At 57.0% G+C, this 10,166-nt stretch overlaps 1 long non-coding RNA gene across 1 annotated transcript; it reads right to left on the bottom strand.

The window, feature by feature from the left end:
* Positions 1–1,839: 1,839 nt before the first annotated feature.
* LOC123478875 (uncharacterized) lies at positions 1,840–9,765 on the bottom strand. Its single transcript, XR_006654272.3, has 4 exons — positions 9,293–9,765; positions 8,635–8,774; positions 5,186–5,271; positions 1,840–4,822 (listed from the first exon to the last, which is right to left on the bottom strand). It is a non-coding gene; the product is annotated as an uncharacterized lncRNA (long non-coding RNA).
* Between the last annotated feature and the right edge of the window lie 401 nt (positions 9,766–10,166).

The raw sequence follows: 10,166 nt of genomic DNA, 5'->3' as shown, positions 1-10,166 counted from the left end.
CCCACCGCATGGGACAGAGTCACCGCAGCTGCCTCTGCTTCGGGGCGTCCTTCTGGTCCGTGGGTCCAGCAGCCAGCACTCTGCCACACGACAAAACACATTTACCTCCACGCCATTCTGAAGTTTTCTCTGCCGAGTTTTTATACATATTTGATTAGATTTACTCATTTGGTATGTCCTGAATATACAAATTACGTCATTTGCAAATAACCAGCGTTTTATTTCTTTCTAATTCCTGTTGTTTAAATCGACTGTCTCGGGTCTCCAGCACGATGTCGACAGGTGTGACAAGGGCAGACACGTCACCCGGTGCCAGTCCCAGAGGGGAAGTGCCCAGTGTTTTACCGCCACATCCGGTGTTCAGGCTAAGATTTTTCTTCACTTTCCTTTGGGTTAGCTACCTTTTATCTGATTACGCACACTTCCTTTCATTTCCTATTTGCTAAAATCAACTCAGAGATCCCAGAGGTGGGGAAAGGTACTGAACTTCACACGTTGTTAAATCTAAAGCGTGGCAAAAAGGTAGCCTGTCTGGAAATTAATATGACCAAATTGATATGATAAGGAGATGTTCTGAGGTCAGAGCTAGACCAGGTGGGGGACCTGCTGAATCCCCAATTGCCAAGAGTTGTTTGTCACACCTCCCTTCCCCCATTATCATGGATCTACGCCTTTTCTGTCTGTTTCAAATTTCCTCATGGTTGCAAAATGGCTGTTGCAGCTGTGGCCATCACATCAATGTTCCATCTAGCTGGATTAATCACTTTATTGTTATTTTTCTTTGAAAATTCATAAGCTGATTCAAAAATTTTTATTGAAATGAGCAAAGCCAAGAATAGCCAAACCAATCTTCAGAATCATAACACACCTGGAGGTCTTATGCTGCTAGACACCAGAACATGCGCTAAAGCTACAGTAACGCAAACAGTATAGTACTGGCACAAAGCACACGCAGAAGAGGCCAGGGAGTCGGGAGCAGACTCGCCCCTGTGCCAGCGCCACATTTTTGTTAAAAGGGGGGAGAGTGTGATCTTTTCAATGAACGGTGCTGGGTCACGTGGACACCCACGTGGGACAAGACCACATGGGCCTTTTCGATGGGGTTTATTGGGGTGATACTGGCTGATAAAATTGTGTAGGTTTGGGGTGTGTGACTCTATCATACGTCACCTGTCCAGACAGCTTTGCTGGAGGGCCTGCCCGCAGCCTCCACCCCGTCCTGGCCGTCCCGCTGCTGGGTGCTGAGAAATAGTTCCACAGAGGGTGTGTTTCTGCTTCGGCAGAGAGGGACGTGCGGTGCACAGGAGAAGGCAGGCTGGGGGCCCAGCGGTGGGGCCTGGAGCGAGCTCCCGACTGTGTGGGATGCAGAGCGTCTCCCTCCTTGTTCCCGTCCTCCCCCCGCCCCGTGCTTCTGAGCTCAGTGCGGACTGCCCCAAGGTGAGGAGCCTGGGGGCAGCGTGTTACTGCTCACCTGACCGCCCGGCTGTGTTCCTGGCTGGACTGGCATTTGCCCAGGGCCCAGTGCCCACACAATCCGAGGCTCCGCAGGACCCGGGGAGGGGGCGTGGACCGTGCTGACTGCGTGTGCCCCCTCTCTGAGCATGCGCCCGCCCTGCCCTCCATCACGTCATTGAGGGCAGAGGGCAGGAGAGCGCTCGGGGGGCTCCTGGGCCAGGCTGCTGTGGTGGAGCCCTAATTTCTTTACCAACGTCCTTTTTGGGTCTTGTTTTGTTTTCTTTTGTCCTAAACACTGTAATTCAGCCAGCCACCTCTCCACTGATGACCGCCCCACTAGAGTAATGGCCATCTTGTGCTTAACAGGACATTTTTGTCTGCGAGGTCCCCTCCCAGATGGCTCCAATTAGGCGATGACGAGGTTCCGTGTTTGAGAAAAGGTGGAGCAGGGCAGCGATGTGGGGGGGGCACCCATACAGGAGGACTCCCTCCTGGTGAGCAGGCGGCCAGCAGGACGGGGACTGCATGTTTGTAGGCGTTTGTCCTTCCCTTTCCTGGGTCACTACTGCAGCGATGAGGACACTGCGTCCAGAGAAGCCAGACTTGCCCGAACCTCATCCCTGGAAATAAGCACTGTCCAGGCTGCGTACGCTCTGTCCAGAGGTTGCTTGGGAACTCTGTCCGCAGAGAGTGGACAGAAATCTTTGTGCGAGGCAGAGACCAACGGCCTTAGAAGGCACCGTGTGTTCGATTCTGCATCACTCACGTCTCACCAGAGTGAGGCTCAAAATGAAGAGGGAGGAGATGTGGGAACCAGGATGCATTTTTTTCTGTAAGTGACATTAGTTCTTAAAACTCTCAGGTTCAAACAACTGAACTAAAGGTCTGGGGTTAGAGTCAACTTTCATTTTAAAACATTCAAGTTAGGGGGGGAGGGATGGGGAGAAAAGGCATACAACGGTAATTGAATAACAATAAAAATTAAAAACAATAACAACAAAAAACCATTCAAATGTTTCCTCTCGTCACAACTTCCCCATGGGGCTGGCCAGTGCTTTTCTGCCCCCCGGCCCCCCTCCCCGGCTCCTGAGGGCTGTGCGTTTCAGACCGAAGCCACGGTTTTCTGGGTCCACGACCACCCTGCGTCTAGTCGCACTCCCGTCTGTGTTCGGGTGGACTCAGTGTGCTTTCCTGCCAGCTTCGGGTTTATGCCATTCTTCAGGTTTTTTAATTGTGTGATTCAACTACCGCGTGGCTACACTTGTGACAGCAAGTGTGCGTGTTTTCCCAGCAGGTCTGGGGAGGGCAGACCCCAGCAGGCTGTCTTCTCTTTGCTGGGCCTGTCCCGGCCTCGGTGGGGCTTTCAGCTCCTGCCCCAGGTGCACCCTCCAGCTGCCCAGGTGGGGGCTGGGAGCCCACCTGGCCCCTGTGTTTCTCCCACATCCACTCCCCAGTTTATCCAAAATTCTGTTGGTTCCGCTTCAAAATTCAGACCCAGACACAGGTTTCTCCCACTTTCCCACCTGGTTCCGGCACGGGGGCTTTTCCGTCCGCTCACTGCAGAGGCCCCCAACTCTCAGTCTTTCTGCCTCACCCCTTGCTTCTCAGAGTCCATCTCAGCAGAGCAGCTGGGCCCACACCATGGCACCCCTTCCTGCTGCCCCGGGACCTCAGCTCTCAGACCTGCCCCCTCTGCTCACCCCTCCCCTACCCACCCCAGACCTGCTCCACCTGGAGGCCCCGGCCTGTGCCAGCACCGCTCCGCCCTCACCTGGAAGGCTCCACCCTCACGTGCCCACTCCCAGGTCAGCACCCAGTGCCCTCTATTCAGTCTGCACACAGGAGCCGACACCCCGGCTTAGTCCAGGTTCTGTCGTCCTGACTCCTCCCTCATCTGGACAATGCTGCAAGTTCAGAACCACACCACACCCTGAAACCCGCCTGCTTCAGCTTACAGCCGATCCCTAGAGCCCGCTTTCCTAGCTGGGTGCAATGTAGATTCCAAAGGGCGAGGACGTTCTCACTTCACCGCCTCTCTGATGGCTTTTCCCTGAAACGCACAGCAAGAGCCTCCTAACTCTCCCCAGGAGGCTTTGCCCTGGAGCCCAGCTGGTGTGCACTTGGGAAGTGCACAGTCATCCCCGGAAAGCCTGGCGTGAGACCCGCAGGGAAGAAGGCAGCATGGGCGTGGCCCCCGGAGGCCGCCTGGCAGCCCAGGGCCCCTTCGCTAGTGTTGGAGGGAGGGACCTGCACAAGTGGAGTGGCTGTGGAATGAGGAAGTTCCGGCTGGCTCTCTGATCAGCTTTGGTGAGCGAGAGTACAGCAGCCAGGGACACTCAGCCAGTCATGTGAGAAACCAGAAAGGCCGGCGGGGTGGGTTTGCTCAGGCACCAGGAACTCCCTGTGTGGTGATGTCCCTGGCTGGTTGCTTCTCAGGAGAGGCCACCGAGGGCGGGGAGATCTGGGTCCGGGTGTGGACAGGAAGCCCTGACTCACCCTGAGTGGGGACAAAGCCTGCGGGAGCGGGGACCCCTGGCTCTCCCCAGCCCACCTGTTCCTAGGGGGTGGACTTTCCTACCTGCTGGTGAAGCCCCTCCCTCCGGGCCTCCCAGCCGAGCTGGAACATTGGTCACCTTGGGCAGGTGCTTGCTTCTTTCCCCCTTCAGTGCAAGGACACACTCTTTCTGAAAATAAATCTTTTCACACGTAACGAGGAGTCACTAGCCAGTTCTGCGCGAGCCTATTAGGACATTTCAGCAATCCGTCCCTAGAGAAAGCCTCCGTCAGCACAAACTCGAGCAGGAATGGGATCGCCTGTGCTCAGCTGGTTTTTAAAGTCTGCCCCATGGGTCACTGCGTTTCTCGTCTCCGGAACCTACCTCCGAGCCCCGACCCGCCGGATGCTGCAGCTGCTTAAAATGAAGGAAGCAGTTTCCAGGTTTCCAGGGGCCCGAGGCCTCTGATAGCTTGGAGGAGGAGAAGCCTCCAGCCCTCTCCTGGGGCCGCCTGTGCTTGGCTCCTGCCCTGGAGGCCACAGTCACCTGTCCCCAGGAGGTGGGCCCCACACCCTACTGTCATTGAGGAAGGCACACCCTGCAGTTATGAAACAAATCGGCTTTATCTATTCCCTGGGAGGTCTCTTCTGCAGTCAGGCGAGTGACTCCCGGTGAAGCCATGTCTGGTATGTAACAGGCCGATATCGCCACCGTCGTGACACCATTCTTTGGCACTTGCCATCCTCCCGGCACGGATGTCACTGGGCTTTTCACAGATGCCAGTCTCCTCTTCTGCGCCAGCTCCTCAGCTTTGGAGCCGGGCCCCGAGAGCGAGCGAGCAGATGAGGCAGGGGCCATGTGCACGGTTTTGTCTGGGTTGCGGTTTAGAATATTCCAGTTATCGGGGCTAATAGCTCCATCCTCTCGCCTATTTTTCTCTGGTTGGTTTAAAGAGCACGGCCCTGGGGTCAGACCTGGCTGTGGTCTCTGCTCCCGGGCCTGCGAGCGGTCTGAGTGAGGCCAAGGCCCCCGCCTGCCTGAGCTCCGGTTTCCGACCCGACCCTGCTCCTCCCTCGGTGTCCCGTCTCTCTGCATCCCCAAGTCCTGACCCAGAAGCCCAGACCCACGGACAAGGACGAGCCAGGAGAGTCTCCCAGCCTGTCAGCAGGGTGTCCACCCAGGCCCACACCTCCCCTCTGTCCCCACGGGGTGGGAGGGACATGGAGGTGACTCACCAGCCGCTGGGTGGGGTCCCAGTGCTGGCCCGCTGCATCTGTCCCTGGAGCCACAGGTGCCCAGGGAAGGGACGGGCATCTTTGTCCTGGAAGGAAAGGAGCACCAAAGTGAGGTTCTGCATGTGCTGCCCAGGGTGGTGGCCAGGGGAAGCTGAACCCTTGGGGGTAAACGCTAGAGCTAGACTAGACCCTTGGGGGTGGGGTGGGCTAGTCCTCTGGCCAGCAGGCGACATCCGCTGGGATGGCTGCCGGGACCACCACGTGCCCTGGGCTGCCGCAGGGCCGCAGGAAGAATCTCAGTGAGACTCAGTTCTTTGCGATTCGGGTGAGCCCGCGCACAGATGTGCTGTGTGCGCACCTAGTGTGTGACCCTAACGGAGGGCTGGGCTCTGTCTGAGCCCCCACTTCAAAAGCAGCACACACACCACCGCTAAAACCACCGATGCTTTTTTCGATCTGTGATGAGGAAAGAGAAAAGTTAAACTCGTCTGGTCTTGTTATTTAGGCGCTAGGTAACTGTTTCTAAGGGCAGGGCGCGCGTCGCAGCGTCGTAGGGACCAGCTCCAGGAAGCGTGTGGGGACACTGCCACCTCAGTCATCACTTAGTTCCACGTTCATTAGGCAGGAATGCCGCCGCCCGTGACTCGGGGGCCACTTTTGCCTAACAAAGAGGTTACACCATGTTTTTAAGTTAGAAAAGGAGTCTATTTGTGGAAAAATATAAGGTAATAATGCTGTATGTGGTTTTTAAAATGGCTAAAATTATGGGGGAAAACACTGAATTTGAAAATTGAAAATCCTGAGTAAAACACAGTCCCCACCTTGCTATTATTGTTTTGGGTGTTTTGGAAGATCACATATCCTCTTTTAAATTAGACTAGTGAATATACTTAGGTTTTTCAAAGTAATCAACCTATATTTTTGAAACAACACAAAGCGTGTATGGGTGTGAGTGTGTATATGCGCCTGTGTACCCGTGCATATATGTGCGTGCAGACATGCGTGTGTAGGCATGAGAGTGTGTATGCATGTGTGGATGTGCATGTGTACTTGCACATGAGCACATGCGTGTGCATGTGTGTGTGTGGCAGGCAGACCACGGCAGACCGCTCATTCCCCCCCACACACACACCCTGCACCTTCAGCATCCTGCCTTTCGTTCATTTACTCCGGGGTTCGGCCCTTACCGGCCCTGGGGTCACACTCTAATTCCGTGCTACTTTGGGGGGCCTGGTAGACCGAGAGGTGTTTTATTTTATTTTGACCAGTCTCGGCAGTCCCGGCCAGTGTGCTGATGGAGTGATTTTCACATTCTTGAGCTAATTTCTGCTTTTTATCTCCATTTCCAAGTAAATTTTTCCAGGAAGCTACATGCTTTGTAAATTCTTGTGCATTTGACATGAGTCTTCTTGCTTTTAATTAAATTATCTTTTTGAATCAAAGGACAAGAACATTATTTAAATTAACAGTTGTCTTCACGCAGGAATCCCAGCCTGACCAGCTTGCAGGTCGAGGGTCGCTTTTTCTGCCCCTCGAGTCTCTGCGTGCTGCTCCCTTTTGGGGGGAGGCTGGGCCATGGAACCTAAGACACCCTGAATTCATATTCTTTGCCGCACCTTTTTCTCCCGAGGGCTCGCAGTACCTTGGCCGTGGCCGTGCCCCAACTCGGGGACTTTCGGGGGCTGGGGAAGACGTGTCTGTTTGCCATTCCAACACCCTTGCTCAGCGCCCTGATCTCAATATCCACGGGACAAAGTCAGACTTAGTATTTCAACAGGCCTGAGAAGTAGCATTTCAATGTGCTCATGTTCTCAAGAATCACATTTGAGATCCAAAGCATGGGGTTTAGGCAGACATCCATGAAGTATCTGTCTGCGGGTGGCCAGAGCTGAGCCCCGGGAGCCCCTTGACTGGGGTTTCCTCCCCGTGAAGGTCAGGGCAAGGTCGGGGCAAGGTCCCTGAGTGTTGGGGCCCTGGTGTCCTTGATTGTAAGGTTCTGGGACTGCGGGTCCCTGGGTGGGAGCCCTGAAGGGCCTGGGTGGTGCTTTCAGCTCCAGGAGACAGAAACTCTGACTCAAACAGGCTTTGAAAGAAAAAGGAAACATGTTACCTCCCACCAGGAAACGGGAAGTGGGGGCGGGCAGCCGGGCACGGATGAATCAGGGCGGGAACGAGGTCACCGTGGTTGGTCTCCCTGGTGCCAGCCACTGTGGGCAGCACCCTCCCTCACACCATCTGGGGGATGGGGCTCACTGCAGCCACCCCGGGAGTGCAGGCCCCACTGTGAGTGTGACTGGCTTCTGTCCCCACCAATGGGCCTAAACTGTTACCCCTCAGGGGTCCTGTGTCTCAACCCCGGGCAGGGCCTGGAGGCCACACTGACCACAGCCTTTGGGTGTTTCTGAGGCACACAGGCTGGAAGCCCAGGGCAGGGTGGGCCCTGAGGAAAGGGGCACAAACCGGAGCAGAGCCTGCTTCTGTCTGCTGGGACAGCGTCCCGGGGTGGAGCCGTGGGCGGACTGCTCACGCTGCCTTGTCCGGCTCTGATGGGCAGGCTGAACGGAGACGGCAGCATCAGCTGCATCGACCAGCCAGCGCGTCTCGGCCCCCAGGCTTTGATAAAGGTGGAGTTGGGGGCCTCCTGCTGTCCCCCCACCTCTAGGCCTGGGGGTTGCCTGTCAGAGCTCCAGGTCTGCAAAGCAGAGTCCACGTGACCCTGCCAGTCCCCACCCTGCTTAGGCCTGGACCACAGGCCGGGGGCCTGCGGGGAGCAGAGGGGCAGCCCTGGGGGAGGGCACTGGGTGGCCTGGGGACAGCCGGACCTCGGAGAAGAAAGCAGGGACCCTGTGCACACAGCCTGCTCCTGAGCTTGAGGACTCCAGTCACCTGGCTGTGACAATGAGGCCAGATGACGTCACGCTCCCAGCGCACAGCTGAGCTCTCTCCCACCTGCTCTCATTTGTGACACTGGTGGCGTGTCATCCTCGTTGCTGAACACTTCTGTCAGTGGGGACAGGGCGGCCCCAGCTGCCTGCACACCTCCCGACCCTGTCACGTGGCATTTGTGGAGGACGATCCTGTCGGTGTCCAACACCCGGGTGTCCCCCCACCCGCCGGTCTCCCACCCGGGGCTCCCACCCACCCATTTCCACCGTGTGTCTCTCAGCAGCCAGCGGAGTTCAGGCCTGTGACGTCACACTCCCTAGGGACCTGACCAGGCAGTTAGTGACAGTCCCTCCTCCAGACCATAGAGGGGCAGGTCTCTGGACACGGACGGCCTGGGTTCCGTCTCAGCCCTGGGCTGGTGGACAGGCTGGCTACGTGTCCTGAGGAGCTCGTCATCGCCCTAAAGTCTCCGTTTAGACTCGGAGGGAAGGGAGACAGCCATTGTCTCAGGGTGTGCAGAGCATCTGAAGTGATGACTCGAGACACTACAAGTGCCCACGTACCTGAAATCACTGTCCCTGCCTGGGTCCCGGGGACAGGCAGAGCCTCAGCGGCTCACGTCAGGGATTCTGTGGGAAGGGCGGTGGGCGTCTGAGGCGCCATTGCCCACACCTGCTGGAAACTCATGTCTGTCTTCAAAGTCCTAAAAAAAGGGAAAAGCAGGATGGAGCGCCCCTTAGCCCGAGTGAGACCCCTCCCGCTCAGGCCACAGCTCAGGACGGGCTGGACCCCCTGGGGGACACCGCGGTGGAGAGGCCACCCCACTGCGGGCACCAGTCCTGGCACCAACACGACCCAGACCCTGATTGCCATCCTCATGGGTCCATCACACAGACACTGTCACGGGACAGGGAGTGGAGGACGGACCCCCGGGAGCCCACCCAGAGTGGAGGACGGAGCTGTTGGAGTGACCCATTTCCTCTGCCGCCGCACAGGAACTTGTAAACTAATACGGCCATAATGGACCGGGTTCGGATTTCTGCGTGCTGCTATGTGCATCGAAATACCCTGCGGCCTGTGTTCGAAACCCATTCACTCCCAACGAGAAAGCAGCCTTTCCCAGCCCCCCTCCTGCCACCCCCAGGGAAGGCAAAGGTGGCGAGGGAAGCGCCTGGCCCTGTGGGTTTGCGAGGCCAGCAAGGACCCCGAAGATTCCGGCACCTGAGCAGATCCGCGGGGGCCCGAGGGTCGGGGGGCCCTTTCTCGGGACACAGAACAGCAGCGTTTCAGCGCTCCTGTGAAGAGAACTTCACACCCGAGAAAACCACCTCTCCCACTGCTTCCGTCTCCCGTGAGAGCGGCCCAGAGAGCAAAACAAGCGATGGAGAAGTGGGAGAGACTCCAAAACAAAAGTCCCACCGGCCGCCGCCCTGCCCACATTCCGTCCAGGCCGCAATCGGCACCAGCCAGACATCCTTCCTGTGGGTTTGGGGCCGAGCCAGAGACAAAGGGAGCGAGCAGATTAACTCAGAGAAACGGGACCCGTGGTACAAGCGACCCTGCCGCCTTTTCTTACTCCACGTGCATCTGGGCCGGTCTGCACATCAGTGACTCCACCTGCCCTGTTCTTCTCCGCCCTGCCTCACTGGCTCCACCGCGGTCTATTCACCAAACCCTGTGGACAGACAGTTGGTTTTTCCCCAACTTTTATTGTTATAAAAATTGCTAGGTGAACATCCCTGTCCATAAATTGTCGTGAACCGCGGTGACTATTTCTCTGGGCACATTCCTGGGTGAACTGCATGCCGCCCAAGCTTGCAACACAGTGGGCCCACAGGGGCCACAGACTCCTGGGACGCAGGAGGCTTCGTGTGGCCAGTCTGGGGCAGCAGCGCGGGGGCCGTGGCTCCTGTTCCCCGCAGGGCTGGCGCCACTGCGGTGCCCAACGGGAGGGAGAAGGTGCGTCCACAAAGTGTGGATTTCACTGTGGCGGCAAATGGAAACGGGAGGACAGGTGCCATTTCTGTCCTGTGTTTTCAGCAGTTTCTCGAAGCCTGGCACTTGGACCCTTAGAGACTCTTAGAGACTGGTGTGG

Source organism: Desmodus rotundus, chromosome 11 (assembly GCF_022682495.2).
Source record: "Desmodus rotundus isolate HL8 chromosome 11, HLdesRot8A.1, whole genome shotgun sequence".
In the NCBI taxonomy this organism is placed as follows: Eukaryota; Metazoa; Chordata; class Mammalia; order Chiroptera; family Phyllostomidae; genus Desmodus; species Desmodus rotundus.
Note: the sequence above shows the minus strand (reverse complement) of the source record. Positions and strands in the feature narration are given on the sequence as shown.